General features: G+C 43.7%; 1 protein-coding gene across 1 annotated transcript in view; it reads left to right on the top strand.

Annotated features, from left to right (window-relative positions):
* Positions 1–11,583: 11,583 nt before the first annotated feature.
* Positions 11,584–25,950, top strand: part of ARPP21 (cAMP regulated phosphoprotein 21) — a 256,240-nt gene continuing 241,873 nt past the window's right edge. The window contains exon 1 of the mRNA XM_054019424.1: positions 11,584–11,665. The gene's annotated coding sequence lies outside the window, so the exon portion shown is untranslated. The remainder of the gene's footprint in view (positions 11,666–25,950) is intronic.

Genomic DNA, 25,950 nt, shown 5'->3' with positions numbered 1-25,950 from the left:
CCCTAGGTACCTTCCTCATTTTTCCGAGAATTGGATGTTTATTTGGGTAGAGAGGCGCTTGGTGGTTTTCCCCAGGGGTGGTACTTGGCACCAGTTTGGGTACATTTCTCAAGACACATGTTATTTTCCGGGGTCTTTTGGTTAAAGATTGGGGGGGTAGTTTCCATGGGACGCCTAAAGAGGATCTATGATTGGCTATTTTTGCAGATAGCTGGAATCACGGTGTGGGTCACAGATCACCCAAAGGAGAAGCTGCATGAGTCAAGAAATTGCATTTAGCTAAAGTTACCTATTGCTTCACACAAGTGGTTATTATATTTCATTAGTCATGAACATATTTCATTAGTGCTTTTTTTTCTATTCTTTGCCCCCTTGCCTCCCCCCCCCCCTCTGGTCATGACCCTTGCCCGAGTTTGGCAGTGAATTGTGCAGTCTAGTCTAGTTCAGGCCATGGCCTGGGCCCTGGCCTGTACTGCTTTGTGTAAGGGTAGTTAGCATAACAGATCTCTGTTGGAGAGTTTATTTTGGGGCCTTTAGATTCACAGCTCTGGCTATTAAAAAGAAGCCCCCCCCTGCTCTATTTCCCCATAGAGGGTAGGTGTGATGTCAATTAAAAACCAGTCTCAGGCTGATATCAATCAAATCCCTTCCCCTCCTCAGTCTTCTAAAAATCTTAGGCCATGTTTTTGCAAGTATGCATTTGTGTGTAAATACTTCATGGAACAAATGTGAGAATGGAAGAATCTGCCTAGGGTACCTAATCTATTTTACTCAAGCCAAGATTTCAGAGTTCCTTTCATGCCTCACATAATAGTGTTGCCAATCTGGAGAAATCTAAAGAGATGGTGATAGAGAAAGCTGAAGATGAATGCCCCAGAGACTAACACAGTCCTAGAAAGAGAATGATCAGACAGACTGGAGCATCCCTCTTCCTGTATCTCTTGATTTTCATGCTATGACTTCAGTACTTAAAACAGGACTTTTAGAAAGGAGATACACCGAACTGTTGCCACTGACACAGCAAAGCACTAGGTTGTATCTATGCTGTCATCTTCCAGAGGGGATTTAAATAGACACTCTGGGTATGTCTACGCTGCAAGTGACGGTGTCATCGTAGTGTTGGTAGGCGTACCTGTGCTAACTCTACTTTAGATAGCATGGGTATAATAGTAGTGTAGACATGGGGGCATGGCCTAGTCACCTGAGTACATACCCAGGGCACTCAGGCTTGTAGTCATGCAGCTAGCCTGTGCTGCCATGCCTACACTGCTATCCTCACCAATGCTAGCTAGATTAAAGCTAGCCTGGGTATGACTACCTGTGCTACAGTCACACTTTCACTTGCAATGTAGATATACCCACAGAGTCAGTGGCTCTGAGGGTATGTCTACACTGGAGCTGGGGGTGTAATTTCTATCTTGTTTAGGCCTATGCATGCTAGCTTTGATCGAGCTAGCACAGTAAACATAACAGTGCAGCCGTGCTGGCATGGGAGCTGGATGGCCTAGCCATCTTGAGTAGAATTCTGTCCAATACCCTAGCTCGCCCCTCCTGCTGCTCCTGCCACTGCGGCTACACTGCAAGTTTTAGTACACTGGCTCAATCAAAGCTAGTGCTCAGAGGTCTACCCAAGCTGGAAAAATACACCTCTCTCTGCAGTGTAGACATGCGCTCAGGTAAAGAACAGTAGGTTCAGTGAGAGGCTTCATGGACAGCACCAATACAGAATAGCAGGCTAAGGAATGATCATGAGGTACATGTGTATTTGCCAAGCCTGGTATCAACTTCACCAGCTGAGCTGGCTGGCGACAAATCTAGATAGCCAGTCTTCTAGGATTTACAAAAAGTGTGTCTCCCTTCCCCTCCCATATTGTCTATAAAAACCTACAAAGACACAGGCCGTTGAAACAGCAAAATTTTCACAGACCCATGATTACCCTATTTATGTATGAAACCTGGGACTGATTCACTTTATTGCGAAGCGGGGTGTAATTATCGCAGATTAAATTTAGGGGCTGGCTTTTTTTGAGAAAGTGGGTCAGGAGTCAGTAATGATTTTGATGGAGATAGTAAAATGTTTTGTGTCCCTGGTAAGAAGTGCTAAGGCTGGCCCTGGCAGCAGCATGAGAAGATCTCCTCCCATTCTTTAGTGAAATAATTATGGCTTGCCTTGATGGTAAGTGTTCTCTTTAAGTTGTCCTCCTCCAGTGTTTTGAAGGCATTTTCAGTGCAGCTGGAAATGCTGTTTCTAACCAATAAGCAAATGTGAACACTAAGAATATGAAACCATTGGCATTTCTAAAGGTAAAACATAAAGGCTTTTCATCTGGAAGATATTGCAGACTGCTAATAGCTTCTGACAGTGATGGATTGAGAGGTTACATCAGTTCATGATGAGAGGCTACAAAGTCAAAAGGAATCCTCTGAGCATTTATCCAGAGCAGTTCTTAAGGTCCTGTCTTTCCAAACTAGGTAGGGAAGGGATAAGTCACTATAAGAAGGAAGAAACACAAGCCAAAATAGGGAAAGAACAGGTTAAAGAATACTTAAATAAGTTAGATGTATTCAAGTCAGCAGAGTCTGAAGAAATTCATCTTTGGGTACTTAAGGAACTAGCTGAAGCAATGTTGGAAGCAGTTAGCAATTAAGTTCAAGAACTCATGGAGGATGGGTGAGGTCCCGGAGGAGTGGAAAAGGGTGAACATAGTACGTATCTTTAAAAAGGGGAATAAATTATAGACAAGACCGCATAACTTCAATACCAGATACTGAAAGTTACTGAAACAAATACAGAATACTGAAAGATACTGGAACAAATTATTAAACAATCAGTTTGTAAGCACCCAGAGGATGACAGGGTTATAAGGAATAGTGAACATGGATTTGTCAAGAACAAATCATGCCAAACCAACTTAATTTCTTTCATTAACAGGGCTACTGGGCTAGTGGAAGGGGGAAACAGTAGACATAATGGATCTTGATTTTAGTAAGGCTTTTTACACAGTCCCACATGACCTTCTCATAAGCAAACTAGGGACATGTGGTCTAGATGCAGTTTACTATAAGGTAAGCACATAACTGATTGAAAGACCGTAATCATCAATGTTTACTGTCAGACTGGGAGGGTATATGTAGTGTAGTGGAATGCTAAACTGTATTATATACTGTTCAGCTACTATATGATGCAGTGTGTAACATACCTTATTTAAACTAGCCTTAGCCATGGGGTGGAATATTAAAGGATCATATACTGAACATATCTGGTGCATATCTCTCTCAGAAGGAAGCTGTGTAGCCAATCCATACCTGGTACAGGCGCATGACATGGTGTAAGAAGTAAACTAGTGCCAAAAGCAGCAAAGATTGCAAGAGCTCATCAGTATGCCACTCTTCAGTGCCCCAGGGAGCTTCAGTTTTGACAGATCTTCACAATAGACAGACTAGAAGCAGTATTTTGCAAAAATCTGAATTGCTACAAAGCTCCACCAGCTAGTCAGAAAGCTTTTCTTAATATCTAACCTAAATCTCCCTTGCTACAGATTAAGCCCATTTCATCTTGTCCTGCCTTCAGTGAATATGGAGCTCAGTTGATCACTGTCATCTTTACAGCCCTTCACATATTTGAAGACTTTCTCAGGTCCCCCCTCAGTTGTCTTTTCTCAAGACTAAGCATGCCCAGTTTTTTTTTTAACCTTTTCTCATAGGTCAGGTTTCTAAACGTTTAAACATCTTTATTGTTCTCCTCTGGGCTTTCTCCAATTTTTCCACATCTTTCTTAAAGTGTGGTGCCCAGAATTGGACACAGTACTCCAGCTGAGACTTCACCAGTGCCAAAGAGAGCAGGACAATTACCTCCCATGTCTTGTATATGCCACTCCCGTTAATACACCCCAGAATTATATTAGATTTTTTTTGTACCTTTACCATGTTGTTGGCTCTTATTCAATTTGTGATTGATTATAACCTCCAGATCCTTTTCAGCAGTACTATCACCCAGCCAATTTTTCCCCATTTTGTAGTTGTGCATTTCATTTTTCTTCCTAAGTGAAGCACTTTGCACTTGTCTTTATAGAATTTCATCTTGTTGATTTTAAGCCAATTCTCTAACTTGTCAAGGTTTTGTGAATTTTAATCCTGACCTCCAAATGCTTGCAACCCCTCCTGGCTTGGTGTCATCCTCAAATTTTAAAAGCATACCCTCCACTACATTATCCAAGTCATTAATCAAAATATTGATTAGTACCAGATTAAGGACTGACCCCTCCAGGATCCCACTAGATATGTCCTCCCAATCTGACTGTGAACCATTGATAACTACTCTTTGATTATGCTCTTTCAACTAGTTGTGCATCCACTTTATAGTAATTTCATCTAGACCATGTTTCCCTCATTTGCTTATGAGAATGTCATGTGGGACTGTATCAAAAACCTTATTAAAATCAAGACAGATCACCTCTGTGGATTCCCCTATCCACTAGGCCAGTAACCCTGTCAAAGAAGGAAAACTGGGAGCTCTTCCCTTCTCATCGGTGGAAATACCTTATTGCAACACTTTAAAAGGTGCAGTTTGCTTCCCACATTGCACTAATTCAGTTCTGCTGGCTGGGGCACTGAGGGACTACTAGAGTCAAAACAAGGTCTACTTCTCAGTGCCCTCTGCCCAATCTTCACCCACTTGTTCACAGGCAGAAAAGTAATCCTGTGGAGTCTAGTCTTCCCGATGTGCCTGGACTCATGATCCAAGAAGGCTGTGTGGGGTAGAACCCTGCTCAACCATGTACATCTCGGTTAAAACTGAGAGCCTAACAATCATGGTACTGGAAAGACAGTAGTTTTAAAGTATCCTTTGGGTAAATTCTTCGCTGTTGTGAAAGACTTTGGTTCCATTTCAGATGGGATTATGTTGCATGGCTATGTTTGTTCCTGGTTGTTTCAGATGAATTTTCATTGCCAGTATAGGATATACTTTGAAAGATATAACAGGATGAGAAACTGGACATTTTCTCAAATATTAAGATTGTATAGCATTGGACCTGTGATGTATAGTGGGCTCTGGACAACAGAGGTACTGTTCTGTGGATCTTCCCTCATGAACTCATTCCGGAATCACTTCTCAGACTGACACACAGCTGATCAGAGGGGTATTCCTCACCCCGCCCCTTCAGTCCCCACAGAATAGATGGATACTGGAAGGAGAGAGACTGGGTAGCCATTAGATGTGGATGGATGCCTGAAGAGCAATGAAAGCTGTAGGGATTCCTACATTTCTTCTTTGCATTCTACCTGAGAGAAAGCAGTACGAGCCTTGAGATTTCCCCATATCGCCCTTGAAGCCATTCAGATCACCTTTTTCGGAGAGACAGAGTCTGGAGCTAAAGCTAATTTTATAGAACTAGGTTTAACAAGTATATTTTGTTGAGTATGAATGGCTTTTATTCTATTGAATGACTGTCTCCGTAAAACCAAAGCAGTGTATGTATATACCATGGTTGCAGCCCTGTTTCATAATTGCCTGGCTTTGTGCATACTTATATATATAGAATTTTTAAATTTAGAACTAAGAATAAACTAGACCTTGAGGGAAATACTATCATAAGTTCCTGGAGGATATAGAAGCACAAGTCCCATTTTAAAGTCAATCCAGTCTGTCTTCCTGCAAATGCTCAACCCATTCATGGGACAACCTAGCTTGCCCTCTGCCATGGCAGAGGGTTGCAAGAGGGGGTCAAGCTGTCCCTCATGCCATGCATGTCTCTTTTTCTGGCCTCGTGGATTTACATGCTGGTTGAACTGTTTGAGTGCTGAGGACGGCAGCTGTCAGGGCCGTAACCAGGGCAGGGCAGCTACCCAGGGCGCAAAGCCACAGGGATGGAAAAATGACTAAAAACGGTACAGGGTGCAAATATGCTTGCTCGCCCCGGGCGCTAAAATACCTAGTTATGGTTCTGCCTGCTGTGGTGCCTACTTTGTGCCAGAGGATCCATATAGCAGGCCTCTGTGCCATCTATGGAGTTCATACTCCTTGTGCAGGACACCTACAGCTAGCATTCTCTTTGTCAGTGGAGTTGCATAATGACCTCTTGAGGTCCCTTCCAGTCCTATGATTCTATAATAATCCTACAAACTGGCTATCATTCTAAAGAGCCTCTGGATTATCTCATTGTCAATCCAAGTCTCAGAAAACTGGAGGTGGTAAATAAGCTGCTTTCTAGAATAGCGTTGCAGCCTTTGCAGTAAATTAACCCGAGTAGTCTTTCTCAAAACTTTTATAGCACTTTCCTTTGTTTTCTGGGGATGCTGGTTGTAAACTCGCCGGTGCACTGCAGCCAGACTAGATGAGTTCTCATTATGGTTTGACGGATGAATGTGTAATTGACCACTCTACCATCTGTGGCAGTGTTTGGTGGTTTGTATACCATTAGTCATACTCACTAGAACTTCCTCCTCCCTACTTCAGTTAAACTGTTAAGTGCTCCAGTGATAGCTTATGTATCACTACTTTCCTGCCTGCTTCTGAATCGCAGTCCAATTCGATTTTTTTTAATAATGACATTTTTCCTTGATAGGGAGCAGTTTGTTCTCTTTGGAGTTAAAACAGGCATTGATAAAGCATTGTTTAGTATCTCTAAAAACAAAAAGCGGCTTTCTAAGTGCGCAACACACTGTGTTCTGTTTCTCTCTAATGGAAAGGGGAGGAGGGGGAAAAAAGCCCTGAAATGCCACAAGTACTGAAGATGGATCCTAAGTGGTGCCCAAATACACAAATATCAATCTGGCACACAGCAGGAGAGGGATTTTGAATTTGTCAGCTAGTCGGCAACAGCTAGATTCTTTTGAATCGGAGAGTGGAAGTTCCCAGAGTCCCCAAGGCTTGAAATGGAATTGGTGATGCCGTATTGATTGGAAAAGCAAAAATGTTGGCGCATACAATCACTACTTCTTCCAATCTGGCTACTGAATGATAACTTTAAAACAAAGTTAATCTGCTGTTACAGTTTCCACCCTTAGTGTCTCCCTTCTCTCCTTCCCCCAAATTTTGGGTCACTATAATCAATTTAGTCCCTTTCTGTACACATGAGATTTTACTTTCTCATGCTTCTGTGTGAATGGTTCCATTAATTGTTAGAAAAACATTATTATTTATCTCTAGTGACTAGAGGTCTCAATCAGGAATTAGGGCCTTATTGTGCTGTAAATGTATAAGACAACTGTTTCTGCAGCAAAAGTCTAGCATATGAACATGCTGTGCATAGCCCAAGGTGAATCAATTGAGATAAAACTCCACTCACCTCACCCAACACTTTACTCAAGGCCAAAACTCAACTTGTCTGAGTATCAATTTTTAATTATTATTTGATATGGCCTTCTTTCTCTGGGACTGGAGACAAAAATGCTGCAACACAGCAGTATGAGAGAAACTGCCCTTGGGAATCAAGCAGTTTGGGTTTTATTCCAGGCTCTGACACTGGCTTGTTATGCCACTGTGTCAGTTGCTCAGTGTACCTCCATTTTCCCATCTGTAGAGTGGGTGAAGTGGCATACTCTGTTACTTCACAGGTTTGGAGTGAGGCTTTAATTTGTTTTTACTGGATTGATTGATTGATTGATTTGAGATCCTCCAGTGGAAGGTTTTTGTAATAGGGTGACTGGGTTCTTTTCTTAACAGGCTGGGTTGAAACCCTGGCGAGATGCTAATTGATTCATGCTCTTGCTAAAGTCACTGTACCACAGGAAGGGACATGAATATGGCACTCAGAGCAGAGTCATCTTGGGGCTAAGCAGTTCTAAGGGAGGTATTTTACGAGCCACCAAAGATCTTGATTATTAGGTAGATTACATCATAGAGAGACCACAGAAAAGTGTGAAAATGTAAAAGAAACAATCAGATATGTGTGAGAGTTCAATGGCAGGGTATAAGCTCTTGTGGGAAGTAAATCCTGCCACGTAGAAAGGAACAGGCCCAACACCAGTTTCCTGACAGAGTTTGGACAGCTTGCTTCACATTGCAGTTACTTCTGATACTGATTATACTAAGGGCTTGTCAACACCACGCAGCTTTTAGCGACAAGGCTGTGTCGACACAGCCTTTATCAGTACTTTGTCGGCACTTTTGCTGACAAAATACTTTCAACCTCGTGAGCGGTGTTAGCTTTGTCGGCAGGAGAGCGCTCCTGCCAACAAAGCCACATTTACACTGCCACTCGCATTGGCAAAACTTTTGTCTTTCACGGGGGGCTTTTTTAAATACCCGTGAAAAACAAAAGTTTTGTCGACAACTTCGCAGTATAGACATACCCTAGCTGTGTTAGGGTTCAACAGTTGCTACCATACGGTGGCATTAAAGGGTCACATCCATTACTACAGAAATTGTTAGCTTGGTTCTGTGTCGAAGTACAGCAGATGGTGGTGAACTGAGATAGAGAAATGAAATGAACGGTCATTGGATCTCCTTATTTATTATTAGCTCTCTGAGTACATGACTTTGTACATTAAATCCCTGCCCTAAAGTTTACCATCTAAAGGCATATGGTGTACATTACAAGTAGCCCTATTGTACTAGCTGATGTATCAAATGGGCCCAAACCAGAATATTGGATCTTTTCTGTACCTGAACTTTGCAGTTAGAGCCCATCTCTATTTGATGTAGGGCTCCTTGTGATATGAAGTCTAAGTAAGGATCCAGCCAGAGCTCTCCAAAAAATGTGCTTTGCACTCTGTGCCCAAGCTGCAAATATCCTTCATTAAATTGATTTACAGATACAGTTCTCCTAAAGAGCACTGTGACTTTGCTCTCCATGTAGCTGTTAGTTCACTTGACATGAGACTGAGTACAGTAAATGGAAAATTAAGGAAACAACACTTTCCTGCAATGGCCCAGTGATACCCAGTTGCTTTTCAAAACAAGCTGCATAGCTATTTTAAAGTCTTCTGAGGTCTACCTAAAGATGTGTACTGGGTTCAGCTAATATTGAGAGTTCTCAAAATACAGAATGACAGCACAGGGCAGCTGTACTTGAAAATGTGTGGATAGTGCAGATCCGCTTTTGCTTCAAGCTGGCAAAAAAAGGCTATGGGCAATAGGGAAAGTGAGAGGACCACCTCCCCCTACCTACTTGCTGCTATCACAAGACAAGAGAACTTGGGCTATGAATATGAATCAAGTTCTTTCTTCCCAGAGATAAAGGAACTTATTCACCAGAAGCAAAGGGAATATAGGGACTTGTTTGTACCAAATGCTTTATCTGTCTCTGCAGGTCCCAATTCTTCACTCCCCTCCAGCCTTCTAGTTCCTTCAACCAGTCAAGCCTCACTTCCTATGAATACAGTCTCCCCCATCTCTTGCTCTGACTTCCAGTCCCATCCACTGATTCTCCCCTATCAGCTGGCTGTAATCCCACTCCACACTTGCAACCTCAGAATCATTTTGGCCACCTTCCAATTCTCCCCTTCCACTTTAGCAACTCCCTTTCCTTCCTCTCATGTCAGACTGCAAGTACCTCAACACCTGCCCAGATGCCTTGTCCCCCCATTTTAGCATCCCCCACTGTTCACCACCACCAGTCAGATGTGGCTGAAACTGTACATTTTGTTGCAGAGCTATTCAGCTAACCTCCCATCTTCCATAGGGTGGAGGGAGAAGTGTGCAGTGGGTTTTCGATCCTCAGGTTTGGGTGGCTTTCTGCTTCTCCATGTATGTCATTATTGCAATGGAAGCCCAGGGTTTCAACCTAACCCTCCTTCCGTCTAGACACAAATCACATTAACCCAGGGGTCAGACCCAGGGTCCCAGGACCACATGGAAGTGGAAAGTCCAAGCCTGAATCAAGCTGGAACCCAGGGTTCTAGCCCTATTGCCTTGCAGTGTAGACACCGCCCCACTAGACTTATGCTCTGAGAGTCCACCAAAACTAGCCCACAGTTCCACGGGCTGACTTTCTTTGTCTTCTGGACAGTCAAGTTTGGTGGACAGTCAGGTTTTCCGTACATTGCACCATGAATAAAGGGCTAGAGCAGCCACATTTTGGGAGGGTGCTAGGAAGTCTGGGATATGGGTGGTTGGGCTCATCCCAGCATAATTCAGTGTCGATGCTGTAGCCCCAAGTTGGGACCCAGGGTTTAATAGTTCCTAACCAGGGGTTACAATTGAATGTAGACACTCAAGACCTAGGCTAATAAACCCAGGGTCTGCTTACTCAAGTTCTACTAACCCTAGGTTTACATTACAGTGTAGACAAACCTTCTATGTCTAGATCTACACACACATTCCCTTTGCAGGTGATCATTTGTCCCTTTTAATTCTTATACACCTCCTCAGATATTCTTAGAATGGTTATTTATTTCAATTTATGACCTTTTTCTAAAAATGCACCATCTGGTGAGTGTCTTTGACGTGGTTTAAAATAACAAAACAAAGCCAGCAACAACATTGCAGATTCCAGACGCAATGCAAGCAACTAGGCAATGCTTTGGTCTGAAAAAAAGTGTGTGTGGAGGGGTCTCTCATACTGGTATAGCATCAGCTTTGATATGACACAGCTCCATTTTTGTTTTTTCCCCCTGGGTCTGTGACCTCTTGTGGACTGTCCTCCGCCCCCTGCCAAACACACACACACTTTCTGTGCCTATCCATAGGAAAGATTTTCCCCGCCCTAAAATCTGTTCTTCCCTAAACATTTGCCCCCATCAGGCTCCGCCTTCTTCAGATGCCCAGGCAAAAATATGGGCCATGCAGCCTCTTCTTCTCATTTTTAAACATGATTGTTTGTAAAAGGAAATTGGTGCATCAAAAGAGCTCTACATTTAGAACTGTGGAAAGGTTCCCTTAAACTGATCAAAGTCAGAAACTGAGCTGGAGTTCAAGTTGCTTATTCAGGCTGCCCTCTGGTGCCTGTTGGTACCGCAGCACAGGTGTGACTTACCCTCCAAGAATACCGAGAGAACAGATGAAATCCAAAGTTTCAAAATTCACTTAATCCCCCCTCTCCCTCCTTCCAGCCTGTGGATGGCTGTTATTTTAAGCAGGACATTGACACGCTGTGTTAGCATTGTGAGATGAGTGGGGTTTTTGCTTTGTTTTGTTTTTACAAGTGACTTCTTATAAATGGCAACTTATTTTGTCCTCTTGCCATGTGGAGCAGTGCTGTACTTCACAGTGACTCTCATGTTGCTCTTCCTATTGTTGAAGGACCAGGTATTGTGAGAGCTGTGGGTACTATGTATAATTAACTTTCTGAGGGGGAGTTCAAGCAAAAGTGTGTTTAATTAAAAAAGCAAAAACAGGTCACCGTATTTTCAATGAATGATTTTATTCATCGATTTCTCCCATTACATTTTACTCCGACCAGCAATTTCATTGGTTAATATTAGCTGAACAGCTGACTGTCAAAAGTTTATGACTGACGACAGGTGCTAGATCAACACAGCGCTTGGAATCCGGCATGGCCTGATGTCGCCTCTTTGGCATAGGGCTTGCTATTATATCAGGAAGGGCCTAGCAACTTTGCTGTGATGTCCCATCCGCACATGCCTGTCTCGGCTTCCCAAGGGACATGTAGAGCAGTGGTGAGAGCTGAGAGACAGTGAGCGTGAAAAGGAGAGCAGTGACTGGCAAGAATCAGAAATCAGTGAGACTCCTTAATGGAACTATTGCTACTTTGTGGAAAGGGTAAGGGGAAGACATTAATGGAGCTCTGAGTTTGCTGTTTTATGGAGCTACTCTTAGAGGAGTAAGCGGCAGGAAAAATATCAAATGTCAGTGGTGCAGAAATGTAGCAGATATGGATTCCTCTTTACTAGTGTATCCGCGGTGGCTTGTTCTGTAAATTACAGTACAGCAAAACAGAATACTATGTATTTGCATTAATTTTAATCAGTGTTGTCTAATTTTAGAATGCTCCAGTGCAGAGTCACTTTTTACTCCAATGGCGATTAAGTAGAGATGACTTGTTTAATAATAACCATGGGAAATATATAAAAACAAATCAAACATGCTGACTGCACTGAGGTGGGGGAGAAGCAATGTTGCTCTGCTTGAAAGTATGTGTCTGCTCGGTGGTAACATCGTAAAGTATTCTGCCTTTTTCATGTGACAATGATTCTTGAACAACATGATAGCCGTTGCTGATAAAACTACAAAATGCCTAGTTAGAATAAAGGCTGGAGAGAAGAGAGGGAGCTGGAAGACCCGTCATACTTTACAATATCATTTATAATTTTCTGTCATGCAGTGTTTATCAAACAGCTAGTTACCAATTCTGAGAGCTGAGGATATTCATCAAGCAGATCAGAAGAAATTGTTATGCCACAGTATGCATGCTGGTTGAATAAAATTGTATGTGCACACCATCTGTACGTGTGCATAAACGTATAGAGGTAACAAATCTACTGACTGGGTTAAGCAGGCTTTTTTTGCAGTATGTGATAGGATTGCTGTTTGCAGTTTGTTGTTTGAAGTCGGCTGCACGTGTTACTTCTAAACTAGAAAAAAGAAGCCTGAATAGCCAGTGAAAAATGGTGCAGTATTTGCTTCATTGAATAATACCTTACAAAAGATGGAAAGAAAATCAGGCCTTGCCTTTTTCCTAGAGAATTGGGGCCTGGAAACAATGGGAGTCTTTCCATATACTTCACTGGGATTTGGATCAGGCACTTTGATGATTTTCACCTAAGGAAGCAGCTTGTGGAAAAGAATTTGAGCCAAATAAGTGCAATGCAAAGCAGACATGAAGTGTCATGTGAGACTGAAGTCAAATGCTTCTGCGTGCATAATCCAGCTTTTGTGTGTGTGTTTTTGGTAATATTTGAATTTATTATTCATGAAAGTGAGGTACTAACTTGATCTAAACATGTCACAGGTAGGCTGTTTAAGCTTTCCCCGGCAGCTCTGCCAACTGTCTACAGTTGGCATTACAGATACTTAGATACATGTTTACTTCAAAAATTATTAACCTGTGCAACTGTGAGGTCTCATTGTTGCCTTCATCCTTCCTCCGTCTTCCCCGCTGTTACGTGTCAGACTCGGTTGTTGCATAGAATCATAGAAATGTAGGGCTATAAGGGACCTCAAGAAGTCATCCAGTCCAGTCCCCTGCACTGAGGCAGACCAAGTAAACCTAGACCATCTCTCACAGGTGTTTGTCTCACCTGTTCTTAAGAACCTCCAATGATGTGGATTCCACACCTCCCTTCGAAGCCTATTCTGGAGCTTAAATACCTGTATAGTTAAAAAGTTTTTCGTAATATATAACAAACATCTACCTTGCTGCAAATTAAGCCCATTACTTCTTGTCTTACTTTCAGTAGACATGGGGAACAATTGTTCTCCAGTCCTCTTTTATAACAGCCCTTAACATATTTGAAGACTATCAGGTCCCCCTCAGACTTCTTGTCTCAAGAATAAACATGCCAGTTTTTTTAACTTTTCCTCATAGGTCAAGTTTCCTAAACCTTTTATCGCATTTGTCGCTCTCCTCTGGACTCTCCGTAATTTGTGCACATCTTTCCTAAAGTGTGCTACTCAGAACTGGACACGGAACTTCAGCTGAGGTCTCTCCCATGCCAAGTAGAGTGGGACAGCTATGGCCCATGTCTTACATACATCACTAGTTAATACACCCCAGAATTGTATTAGCCTTTTCACAACCACATCACATTGTTTGTTCATATTCAATTTGTGATTCACTATAAGCCTCAGACCCTTTTCCGCAGTATCACCACCTTGCCTTACGGCATCATGCTTCAAATCAGACTGCAAGCTGTTTGCGGTAGGGACCATGTCGTCTTGTGTGTTTGTACAGCACTTAGCATGCTGGGGGCCCCTGATTGGGGTCACTTTGTGTTACTGGAATACTAACTACTACCCCTACAGCCTCTCCTGTGCCAATACTACACTTGCAACATTGTGAGGAGGATTGGTGATATGGACACAATGGAGACTATGATAAGTTCATCCTGGCTCAAGTTCTCAGCCAGACTTTACTCTGGTTCTTTGTGTGCTCCCCACCACCCTGTCAACCTGGGTTCAATTCCCCTGCTTTCATATGAGGGGCAGAATTCTATCTGTCCCCCACAACTGTTGGGATGGAATACAGGCAGGCACTTAGCACTTTCAGAGTTAATTGTTTAGCAGTCAATAATGTAATCACTGCGAACTACACCTTTAGGATGCCATTTTCATAAATGCTCAGCAGTGGTTTAACTCTACTCCCATTGAAATCAGTGGGAGCCAATGACTTCAATGGGAGCAGAGTTGAGCCAATGCTAGGGGCTGCTCTGGTATTTTGCCACCCCAAGCATGGCAGTCAGGCGGCTTTCGGCGGCATGCCTGCAGGAGGTCCTCCGGTCCCGAGTCTTCTGTGTACCCGCTGCTGAATTACCACTGAAACCGCGGGACTGGCGGACCTCCCGCAGGCATGCCGCCGAGGGCAGCCTGACTGCAGCCCTCACGGCAACCGGCAGGCCGCCCCCCGTGGCTTGCCGCCCCACGCACGCGCTTGGTGTGCTGGTGCCTGGAGCCGCCCCTGGCCAATGCTGAGTGCTTCTGAAAATCCCACCCATCATCACTAAGAGGGACATTTTCAAATGCACACATGGAATTTGGTGCTCAGCTCCCCCTCAAAGTCATGTGCGATTTAGGGCTTGTTTTCACATATAGCACTACAGTGGCAGAGCTGTGCCTCTCTGGCACTTTAGTGAAGACGCCCCTATGCTGACAGGAGGGCTTCTCCTGTCAGCAAAGTTAATCCACCTCCCTGAGAAGCTCTCCCATTGACATAGCACTGTCTACGCGGGGGTTAGGTCAGAATAACTACATCGCTTAGGGGTGTGGATTTTTCACATCCCTGAGTGACGTAGTTACACCAATATAAGTCTGTCGTTTAGACCTGGCCTTAGAAAATCTCACTGTAAGTGACTTACAGAGATCAAGTCAATTTGGATAAAGACTGTTAGCAATTTTTGTTATGTCTCTTTTTAAAACTCAGTGACTTAGCTGTTGTAAATTGAGTTAGTAACAATACATTTAATCTCTGATTACTAGACTTCATTTTTACTACACCAGTTCAGGATCTGGGACAATGGCTTTACAAAGTATCTTATGCTCAAGTGTACAGCGCAAACTATACATGTGTTGCTTTGGGGGTTTATAAGTATATTGTGTGCTAAGAAAACAAAAAAGTGGAGAACTCATGAGACAATGTAGTAAAGAGATTAAAAAGTGTTAATTTTTGTGTAACTGTTATGTGAAATTTTCCAGAGTTATGAAATTTTCAGATGAAAAATCTTCTCACCTACTTTGCACACAGAAATTTTCAAGCCAATTGAGTACTTAGATCAAAAGTTAGACGACGTGTCAAAATAAATTTTAAAATTGACCTCTCAAACCGGCACAACTTTGGAGTCACTGCTGTGTTTTCATAATTTTAGTTTTTATTAAAATTATGTATCAATTTCATAGAAAGTTGACCTTATGGTTTTCTAGGATATTGTATTACATTACATAGAACATTGCACTCATAACTTACCCTGCCATCATATTCTAATAATTTCCTGCGTATTTAGCTTGTAATAATGTTACAACACTTTATAAGAACACTTTGCTACTGTAAACACACTACCTGGCCAGAGTTATTTTAATTTGGTGATAAGGAAAGAGAAGAATGTACCCCAGTGTGAACAGTGTAAATCTCCAAGTAATGGGTCCACTGATAAACATTGTAGGAGGTAGTCTGAGAAGATAAAGCCCAAGGAGGTCTATGAGAAGAAAAACTATTGTGAGAATCTGCTATAGAAATATAAGAGCTAAAGAGCTAACTGTGTGTGTGTGTGTGTGTGTGTGTGTGTGTGTGTGTGTGTGTGTGTGTGTGTGTAAAATTACTAAAACAGACCTGTATTTCCAAAAATCAATCCTACTATTATAACAGGGACAGAGTTAAACTAATCAAATGATGGGGGTTTCAGGAGGTAACCAAACGAACAAGCAAACTACATCCTCCCCAGTCATACACAGATCACTGAATGTGTAATGCATTTATTGTAATCATTGTAATAGAATATGTGAATGTCTATAAAGGGAAAGAGTTTCTGTGTAATTTTGGATCTGTGATGTACCCTGCATTCACCCCCTGTGTTTAAGTCTAATCAACTCAGTGTAGCATTGCTGTATGCCACATAAAAATATCTGAATAATGAAATCTGGAATCAAACTGAGTTCTTGAAAAGCCAAGGTAAAAAAGGTCTCTGGGGAAATCCCAATATGTTTTTAATAGAACACCTCGTTTCCTCTCTGCAACAGGAATTCCATGGACAGTTCTGCCCTCTTCCACTGCCAGGAGATAGATCAGAGCAAGGGGGATGCTGGGAGAGGAAACTCAGCATAGAGTCTCTATCTGATGTCACTTGTCCAGAGCAGAGACATTTTTCTGGGTGGGTTTTTTCATAGATCTAATTCTGTACTGTGACGAACTGGGACTGTTCTTAATGTGGTCTTTAAATGCTGAGTGGGGAGTGTGGCTAGGATGGTCTGCATTGGGGGATGGGAGACTGGCCGTGAGGGAGAATACCTGAGCATGAAACATGTGAACCCAGGAAGGGGTTAGAGGCCAGGTGACACCTTTGCCCGGGAAACTGAACAAAGGCTGGGGAGAGAGTTTCAGAGCTGGCTAGTGGAATGGCTGGGAGGCAGATGGGACTCTGACCTTCCAAGGGGGCTGTGGTGCCCTGGGACCCCAAGATGAACCTAATTGGGGGGGGTCCTGTTGTCTGTGCCTGCAAGACCTATCTTGGACTGTGTCCCTGTCGTCTAAATAAACCTTCTGCTTTACTGGCTGGCTGAGAGTCATGGTGAATTGCAGGAAGCCGGGGGTGCAGGGCCGTGTGTCCCCCCACACTCCGTGACATATACCTTACCAGTTGTGGGAAGAGACATTGATGGTGGGAAAGTGACATGATGGAGAGCAGCTCAAATCCAGACATGAGGGTCCTCACTAGCAGTTTCCAGTGTAACAGAAAGACCTAAAGTGGGAGGCTAGGTGACGACCAGTGATGGATGACTGCAGAGAAAAAATGACATTACAGTTTGTCTGACACAGTAGACAGTGTTTGGATAGAAGTGAAGGGGAATAAATATAGTCATATTGCCACATGGCAGCATGGCATTTAAAATACTTCTTGATCTGCCTTCTCTTAAAGAAGTAGGCAGTAGAGAGGCAGGAACTTTTGTTTGTAATAACAATGCACTGATAAAGTTGTTTGCTGCATATAGTCTATATAATCCAAGAATAGTCTGTACCTGCACCAAGTATTAGAGCACAGTCATCATAGGGTTGCAAAACAGTTTCTGTTGTTGTTGTTATTGGTATTACAGTATTGCCTAGACTAGAGCATGGGTCTCCATTGTGTTATACCTGTAGTTCATTACATACACTATTACTGGGCAAGTAATTTTTTAATATTAGTTGAATAGATGCATCATGAAATTCATCAAATATAGTATTTGAAAATCTAGTCACTTTATCATTTCCATTTTATAACTTGGAAAATATGTATTGTTTAATTCTTGAAAAATATTCAGAATAACCCGGGATACATTTGTTGACTATTTTTTAATATAGCTCCTAAGGCCTGATCCACAATCCATTGACATCAATGGAAGAATGTCTTTTTCTCAACTTGTCTTAAAAATCTAAACATTCCATACTGAAAAATATTTTAAATGAAACCTTAAGGTTAAAAGCAAAGCAGCCAGGAAATGCCCAAATTAAGATGGTCCGTGTAGCCCTAACACTTACCCTCTTGTACAAATGCATTATAATACCCTAATGATATGATCACATACTCTTTAGTTTCTTCATTCAGTAATCAGGTAGGATAGTGCAGAGCTTCTCAAACTGGGGACGTGCCCACCTAGAGGGGTTCAGAATGTATTGGGGAGGGGCATGAGAAGAGAGTGGTGGCTGCTGGCTGGACAACCAGCTCTGAAGGTAGCACCACTGCCAGCAGTAGCGCAGAAGTAAAGGTGTCATGGTATGGTATTGCCACCTTTACTTCTACGCTGCTCCTGGTGGCGGCGCTGCCTTCAGAGCTGGGCGCTCGGCCAACAGCTGCCACTCTCCACTCTGCCTTCAGAGCTGGGCAGCCATTTATGTACTTGTGTGGTGGGAGCGGGGGGGGGGCGACATAAATGACTACAGACACAAAGAAGGGGGGTGCGATCAAATCAGTTTGAGAACCACTGGAATGGTACACAGTCAGTGAGACAGGGACATGTAATGAATGAGACAGATCCTGCAGAAGTAGGCCTTATATTGAGACCAGTTCTGTTTACAGTTATGGATTAGATCCAGAGTATCTCTGAAATTACACCAGTGTAACTGAGAGTTCAGTTGGGCTCTCGGTGGCCAGGATAGATGGCATGTAGTGAATGAGGTAACAGTCCAGAGGACTGCAATGGGACTACTAGAACTGCTCATGTGAGTAAGGGTATGCACAATCAGGAGCTAAGTAACTATTGAACCATGTGAGTTGGTATGTGTGAGAGAGTGTTTTACATGTTAAGAAACAGAGCAACATCATTTCAAAGGCTTTTTGTGTGACTTCTTGCTTCATCTATTTGACTGTCAACTGTGGGGTTTTGTTTGGAATTTTTTGTGATGGACATACTGCAACATGATTGACTCATGCTATTAGGGTACAGTCTAATAGTTGTTGCTTGGACAAGCCAGCATCTTGCACTTTCAATGCTGTCTCTTTCTCCTGCAAAACAAGACCATTTTTGTTTTCTTGTACAAACACCATATATCTGGTGGCTCACGGTGGTTGGATAGACTCTATTATTATATTCTGTGATATAAGTAATAAGCCAATACTAACTCGATTTTAGGATTATTCACTATTCAGTCTCATATTGGTATCCTACGATTATATTGCAGGCCTTTCAGACCACTAAAGTATACAGTATTAAATCCTGTAATGCAGTTTCCATAGTGTTTCATTACATTCCACACTCATTAAATCCCTAGTCTTCGGAGCCCTATATTTTAATGATCATATAATTGTTCTAGCACAACTAATTCAAATGTGGGCAAATGTAGATGGTAATCAAGGTTATGCAGTTTTATATAAGAGAATGGGTGTATGGGGGAGATAATTATATTTGGAATGTAATGGTTCCAAGATTTTATTTCAAAATTTATTATAATCTGATAGAGAAGTGAAAACAGTTCCCTAAACTCTAGATAATAAAGGTAATACTTAGCTCTTAAAAGTGCTCCTTAGTCATAGATCTCAAAGCACTTTACAAAGGGCAAGTAGGGATCATTATCTCTATTTTACAGATGGGAAAACCTGAGGCACAAAGAAGTAAAGTGACTTGTTCAAAGTCACAAATGAGGTCAGAGAGAGGATCCAAACCAGATCTTCAGACTCCCATTGCAGCTCTATCAACTACCTCTCTCCATATTTAGGATTTTTTTAAAGCTTCCCATCCATTGCCATGAAATACTTCTAAAAATAGGCATCTTGTTGAATGACCTAACGGAAAACAGTCCCAGATTTTGCCCTCAGAGCTGTGCATGAATATCTGAGAGCAGGATTTCAGCCTTGACACTTCATTTTGTTGACACTGTAGTAGCAAACAAAACCAGCAACACACTATTCCCAGAACTGTCCAGACATTGTCGATGTTGATGAATAAGTAAAGGTTATTTGTCATGACAAGGTGCTACTTGTATAACAACAACCGCTTCAATGTAATAAACAAGAAAATCTCTGCTGATCCTAGTTTCCCTTCAAAAAATATACAAGAGAAAAATCAATATTTCCAAAATGGAAAAATATATAAACTTTGTAAGGAATTTTCTTAGCAGTCTGACAAAGGGAATGGAGAGTAAATACAAATATCCCTCCACTCTGACCCCCAAATAAAAATATGCCTTCACAGTTAAGGTCTGGGTATTATTTTCTGTCATAAAGAGTAACTGCATAGGGCTGTTCCATCCTCAAACTTCAAGGCAGAGAGGGGATAAAAATAGCATCAGATCAAGCCAATAAATTTAGGAGAGAGAGAGAAACGCAGATTTGAACTCTCCCTCTTGTTCTTCCAGGCACTGGATGAGCCTGTTTTCAAAAATGCTGCATAAGGGCTCCATTGTTAGGGAAGAGGAGAGCTGGAGATATCAGAGCAGGAACAGTCACTTTGCATAGCATCATTCCCTGAGAAGATCTTGTTATGTCTGGTGGAAAAATCATAGGGAGCTAATGTTGAGAGTTTCAACACCTGGGCTCCAATTCAGCTAGATATTTAAGCACATGAGTAGTTCCATGGAAGCTAATATGCCTAAAGTAAGGCACATGCATAAGTACGTTGCTGAATCTGGACCTTATTCTAATTAGTTTTGGAGGAAGAGGAATGAAGGTTCAGACAATCAGCCAATGGCAGTGTGGTCCATTAGTGCCAGAGAGGAAGGAAAGGTCCTTTAGAGTAGCACATAGGAGTGGGGCATGTGGTACAGCAAATAAGTCAGCAAAACCTCATGATCAACAAAATTCACAGGCACTGACTGATCTATAAGAATCGACATGGACACCTGATCTTCTTCATTCAATGTCAGTCAAAGATCATCCATGCACACAGCTAAGTGCAGTATCTGTGCTGCATGCAGGTCTGAAACCAGACTGGTTAGGAAGTCTGAGGACTTGTCTCATCGCAACCTCCCTGACAAGCTTTTTCTCAAAAAGAGGAGATGCAGAGCAGGTCAATATCTGGCCAGATTTTCAACACCAAGAGCTGGTTCCTGGAGCACAGGACTCAGCCATGTTCATCGTAAGGGCAACTGGAACCTTGCCCTCTATGGAGGAGGCATTAACAACTCTAACAGTTAATCCTCTTCTTTCCCACCAGCATTCACCAGCCAGGAAGGAGATGGAGATGAATTCTAAGGTGTGTTTGTTCCAAAAAACAAAACAAAACAAAACCTGCCGCACTGCCAGAGCCTTCATGTGTGACACTGACCAGAAATCAAGCAAAGAATTCCCCTGTACACACACACTTCTAACTGTCCCCTAGAGATGGAGGCAGGCAGTTGGGGTCTGATCTGAATAATTCTGTTCACAAGATAACAAAAGAGTTCCTCGCAGCAAGAAAAGACTTGATGTTTTTCACTTAGTAAAGGTAGGACAGATTAACCAGACTTCCCACTGCCTGCAAAAGATCTACTGTTCATGGCATTATTGATGCCTGGGTAGAGTCAAAGAAAGTCATCTGTGCATCCTGCATAGCCACAGGCTGAGATTTCAGAAAGTCTATACGGTGCAGTTATTCAAATCTGGCACAGGATTCATGCCACCGGCACTCTAATTGTCCTTCCTTTCAGGTCACCTATTGCAGGTCATCAGTAAAACATGATGACCTTCTGAGGAGCAGAGGGACCTCTGCACCTCACAGGAGCAGACCCATAATTTTCACAGTCGACATCTATGTATTCTTTTCTACCATATGGAGCAGCTTCAGTGTTGCACTGGAACTGGTACTTGGCATTTACTAGGTGTGGGAAATGTAGCTTTAAAGCATCAGTGCAACCATACAAGAGATGCTGCTTCTGAAGCTACCAGGGCAATTAACATTTTTTGGTCAAGGGAGATGGGGCCCAGGGACAAATGCCAACTGACAACCTCCCTACAAGCAGCATTATTACAAGGATATTTAGGGAATATCAGTGTGGTGCCACCTGATGTAGGAACAACTAAGAAATCCACATAAACAGCCTGACCCAGACTGTTTGATTTTATGGTAGTGTAGGGAGGCGGTGTGGTTCCCCAGTGCCCCAGAGAGGGATGAGCTCCACCGGATACCAGAGTGGGCGGAGCCAGAGCACTCCAAGCCCGCCCCCCAAAGGGTCAGAGGCTAGATAGGAAGTATAAGAGCTCAATCCCAGAGCTCACTCGAGAGGCAGCTGCTGAAGAGGCCAGACAGCTCCAACCCAGCTCCCGCCGGGGAGACTTCAGCAACCAGGGGCGGACCTGGAGACTGGCCTGACCGACTGATACTTGACGCGAACCAGCGTGTGGGAGAGTTGCCGAGCCTACCCCTTGTCAGCTACCCCGAAGAGTCATTGAGCCTGTCCCTCACCAGCTACCCCAAGGATCCGATAGTGATTAACCCTCCCTGAGAACATCACCTTGACCCAGGTTCCTCCAGAGGGGGAGTTGGGAAGTAGCCCGGGGGCAGCCAACCTGAGTCTGGCTGCAAGACAGCCGCAGTTGTCAGTGTGTTGCGCCAGGATCCCCACTGACACAACAGTGGGCCTTTGGCCGCTGCTAGGGCCCTGGGCTGGGACGCAGTGGAGTGGGAGGGCCTGTGTCCCCCCCTGCCACCCAAAACGTGAGTAGCAGTCTCCCCCTCTCCCAGGCCACTCAGAGCCCGAAGCCTGGGTTTGCTATTTACCTGTGTTTGATCAGTCCCTGTCTGAGGGCCTGAGCCTTGACTCTTTGCTGCCGGGCCCTGACTCAGGGCCCGGGCTTATTAACTGCCAGTTGTTCCCTGTGTTTGCTCAGCCCCTGCCTAAGGGCCTGATCTGTGACTCTTTACTGCCCGGCCATATCCCAGGGCCTGGGCTAGTTATCTGTTAACTGTTACTTGTGTGTGCTCAGCCGGACGGCTTGAGCCAGGATTCCTGCGGCCCGACTGATTCCCCAAGGGGCCGTGCAAGGACTAAGGGAGGCAGTGTGGATCCCTGCCACCCCAGAGAGGGAGGAACCCCAACAAACCCTCTCATGGAAGCCCATGATCTGTTTGTACTTGTAGTGTGAGTGGCGGTTAATGGACAGAAGAGGGAGGGAGAGAGGACTATTGGGATGATTTGAACTGCAGTGCCTCTTTCTTTTAGATCAAATGCTTGCTTGAGTGACAGAGGGATAGGAAGAATGGCCTAATGGAGAGGGCACTGAACAAGGCCCTGGGAGCTCTGGGATCAAATCCTGACTCAACTGCAGACTTTCTGTGTGACGTTGGACAAATTGTTTGCCCTATTCCCCACCTGTAAAATACCCCACAATGGTGTTGCCAGGATAAAATCACCTGTAAATGTTAGCATGTCTTTTCTAGCCTGGTATTTCCAAAGACCTGTCAAAAATTTTCCCAAGTTTTATAAGAATTCACTCCTCCATGAGATTAACTGTACAGTACTTCACTATTGCTGCAACATTCATCTCTGAAATGGCTGTTGCATAGGAACCTGTCTGACATATCCTGAATGAGATTAAAGAGGAGTATGGTTCTATGACATACTGTATCATCTTGTTCTATTTTTCTCTGTTATTCTCGCACAGACAAACAATCTAAATTTTCTGGTCACTTCGTCCCGTTACAACAGAAATGAATATGGGAATGAACAGCATGACGTCTTTAGGTCACTATTGGGGATGGACGGGGTGCTTCAAGTTAGAAGTGGAGCAGGAAATTTCACTTAATTGAAATGCTCTGTGGTTTTTACTTGCTCAAGAGACTCTAATGGTAGCATACAGCTTTGTATGTTAACAAAAAGGAGGCAAACTAGATGTTTTGCTGATCTTAGAAATCCTTTGCTAGTTTTCATTGCTCTTCTCCAACCACTGAGGCTGTAGCTACTCCACTGAGGGAAACTGTTACAGTAGCAATATAAAAAGGACAGTTAAGACTAGACTTGAAATTACCTGGAATAGAGAGTAGCTACCACTAACGGAGAAAGAGAGCCCGTTGGAGAAAGATGCTAGATGCTAATTGTAAGGATTGACTATGCAGATACATTAACTCCTCACTTAAAGTCATCACAGTTAATGTTGTTTTGTTGTTACTTTGCTGATCAATTAAGGAACATGCTCATTTAAAGTTGCGCAACGCTCCCTTATAACATTGTTTGGCAGCCGCCTGCTTTGTCCACTGCTTGCAGGAAGAGCAGCCTGTTGGAGCTAGCTGGTGGGGGCTTGGAACCAGGGTGGACCGGCAGCCCCCCATCAGCTCCCTGCTCCCCTAAGTTCCCTGTATGGCAGCTGCCCATCAGGCTACCAATTGCTGGCAGTTCAGCTGTCACTCCCCCCTCTGCCTTAGGAGATTCCCGGGAGCCTCCTGCTTGCTATGCTGGGGCGGGGGAAGAGGGATGCTAATGTCAGGGTGTCCCCCTCCCCTCTGCTTCTGCCCCCCCCGCTTATCCCATCTCCATAGAGCGGGGGGGGGGAGGGACAGACAACAAGGATGGAGGGAGCTTGCTGGCAGCAGCTGCTGTCTCAACTTGCTGATCTACTTGAAAAGGCAATGTACTTAGAGTGGGGTCAGCGTACTTAAAGGGGCAATGCACAACTCTCTCTCTCTCTCTCTCTCTCTCTCTCTCTCACACACACACACACACACACACACACACACACACACACACACACACACACACACACACACACAAGGTGTGTGTCTCTGTCTCTGTCTGCAATGCTGTCTCCCCTCCCTCCATTTGTGCTGCCCGGTAGAGTGTGAGCGCAGCAGGGGATTGTGCCGAGACCGGCCGGAGTGCAGGGGGGAGGGCGGCGAGCCCGCCACCGCTCAGCTGGTGGCCGGAGCCCCGGGAGGAGGGCGGAGAGCCCGGCCGGGGCTCCGCTCTCCCCAGCGGCCAGAGCACCAGGGGGAGGGCGGAGAGCCCGGCCGGGGCTCCGCTCTCCCCAGCGGCCGGAGCCGGAGCGCCGCGCCACACTACACCACCCCCCTCCAGGTGCCACCCCAAGCACAAGCTTGGTGGGCTGGTGCCTGGAGCCGGCCCTGACCTCAACCAAGCTTCACAATTATCATTGCTGTGTACAGTAGTAAATTGTTTGTTTAAAACTTATAGTGTGTGTGTGTGTGTGTGTGTGTGTGTGGTCTTTTGTCTGGTGAAAAAAATATCCCTGGAACCTAACCCCCACCATTTACATTAATTCTTATGGGGAAATTGGAGTCACTTAACATTGTTTCACTTAAAGTCGCATTTTTCAGGAACATAACTACAACGTTAAGCAAGGAGTTACTGTACAATATAATCATAGTGCATACAGAGAAAGAAAGGATCTCAAGGCTTTAAAAATCTGTTGGAGAATCTTAAGGAAGAAAGCAGTCTTGCATTTGATAATGGAAAAATGGTGTCTTTAGCAGCCCAGTGGCATCAGGTTAATACTAATTGCATCAGACCTCAGAAATGCAAATACAGTAGCTCTGTAAGATAAAAGCCTTCCTCACCTCTTTGTTTTGGTGGTGCATTACAGCATCATTTCTGTACTAGTAGGTAACACTTTTCACTCTTGAAATGCATTCACAAGGTTTGCCTGGAAACTAAACCCTGCAAGTTCAGGTTCACAAACACCATCTATCTTCTTCCTCTCTCTTCCCAGCCTGTTCCTTGTTGCAGTTATGCCTTTTAGTGCTTAACAGTAGACCTGCCCACCAAGCTTCAGGGGCCAACTGCCCAGTTCTTCAGGAAGCGCTGAGTAACCATCTCCCCCAGCAGCTTACCTGGGGGAATGCTGGCATCTAAGGATTTATGCCTTTTCTTACCATACAATGTTCTTCTGAGGGCCGGGAAATGCTTGTTCCCAAACTGGATAAGCAGGAAAATGTTTCCACTGCCAACCTGCTCTGAATTCCATATCCAGTGGGAAATGAGCTGAATTTATGTGGCTAGAATCCAGCTGTATCAATCAGAATTTGCTCCCTCCCTTTTCCTTCCTGTCCTTGGACCACTGATTTTAATGGTGCTAAGTGACAGCCACCACTATATGTTAAGGACGTGACATGGTAGTTAATGGAAAGCAACTTTTGGTTTTTGTTTGTTTTGGTCATTTTGCCACATTGGAAGAAAAGGTCAGTCTGGTTTCACTTCATATGCATTTAAATATACTCTGCTCTATCATGAAGTCAGCTCTTTCTGGATTAAATTATTAAAAATTATCTGTAGCTTGCTG

This window comes from Malaclemys terrapin, chromosome 2 (assembly GCF_027887155.1).
Source record: "Malaclemys terrapin pileata isolate rMalTer1 chromosome 2, rMalTer1.hap1, whole genome shotgun sequence".
In the NCBI taxonomy this organism is placed as follows: Eukaryota; Metazoa; Chordata; order Testudines; family Emydidae; genus Malaclemys; species Malaclemys terrapin.
The sequence above is the reverse complement of the archived record's forward strand: the minus strand, read 5'-3'. Positions and strand labels throughout refer to the sequence as shown.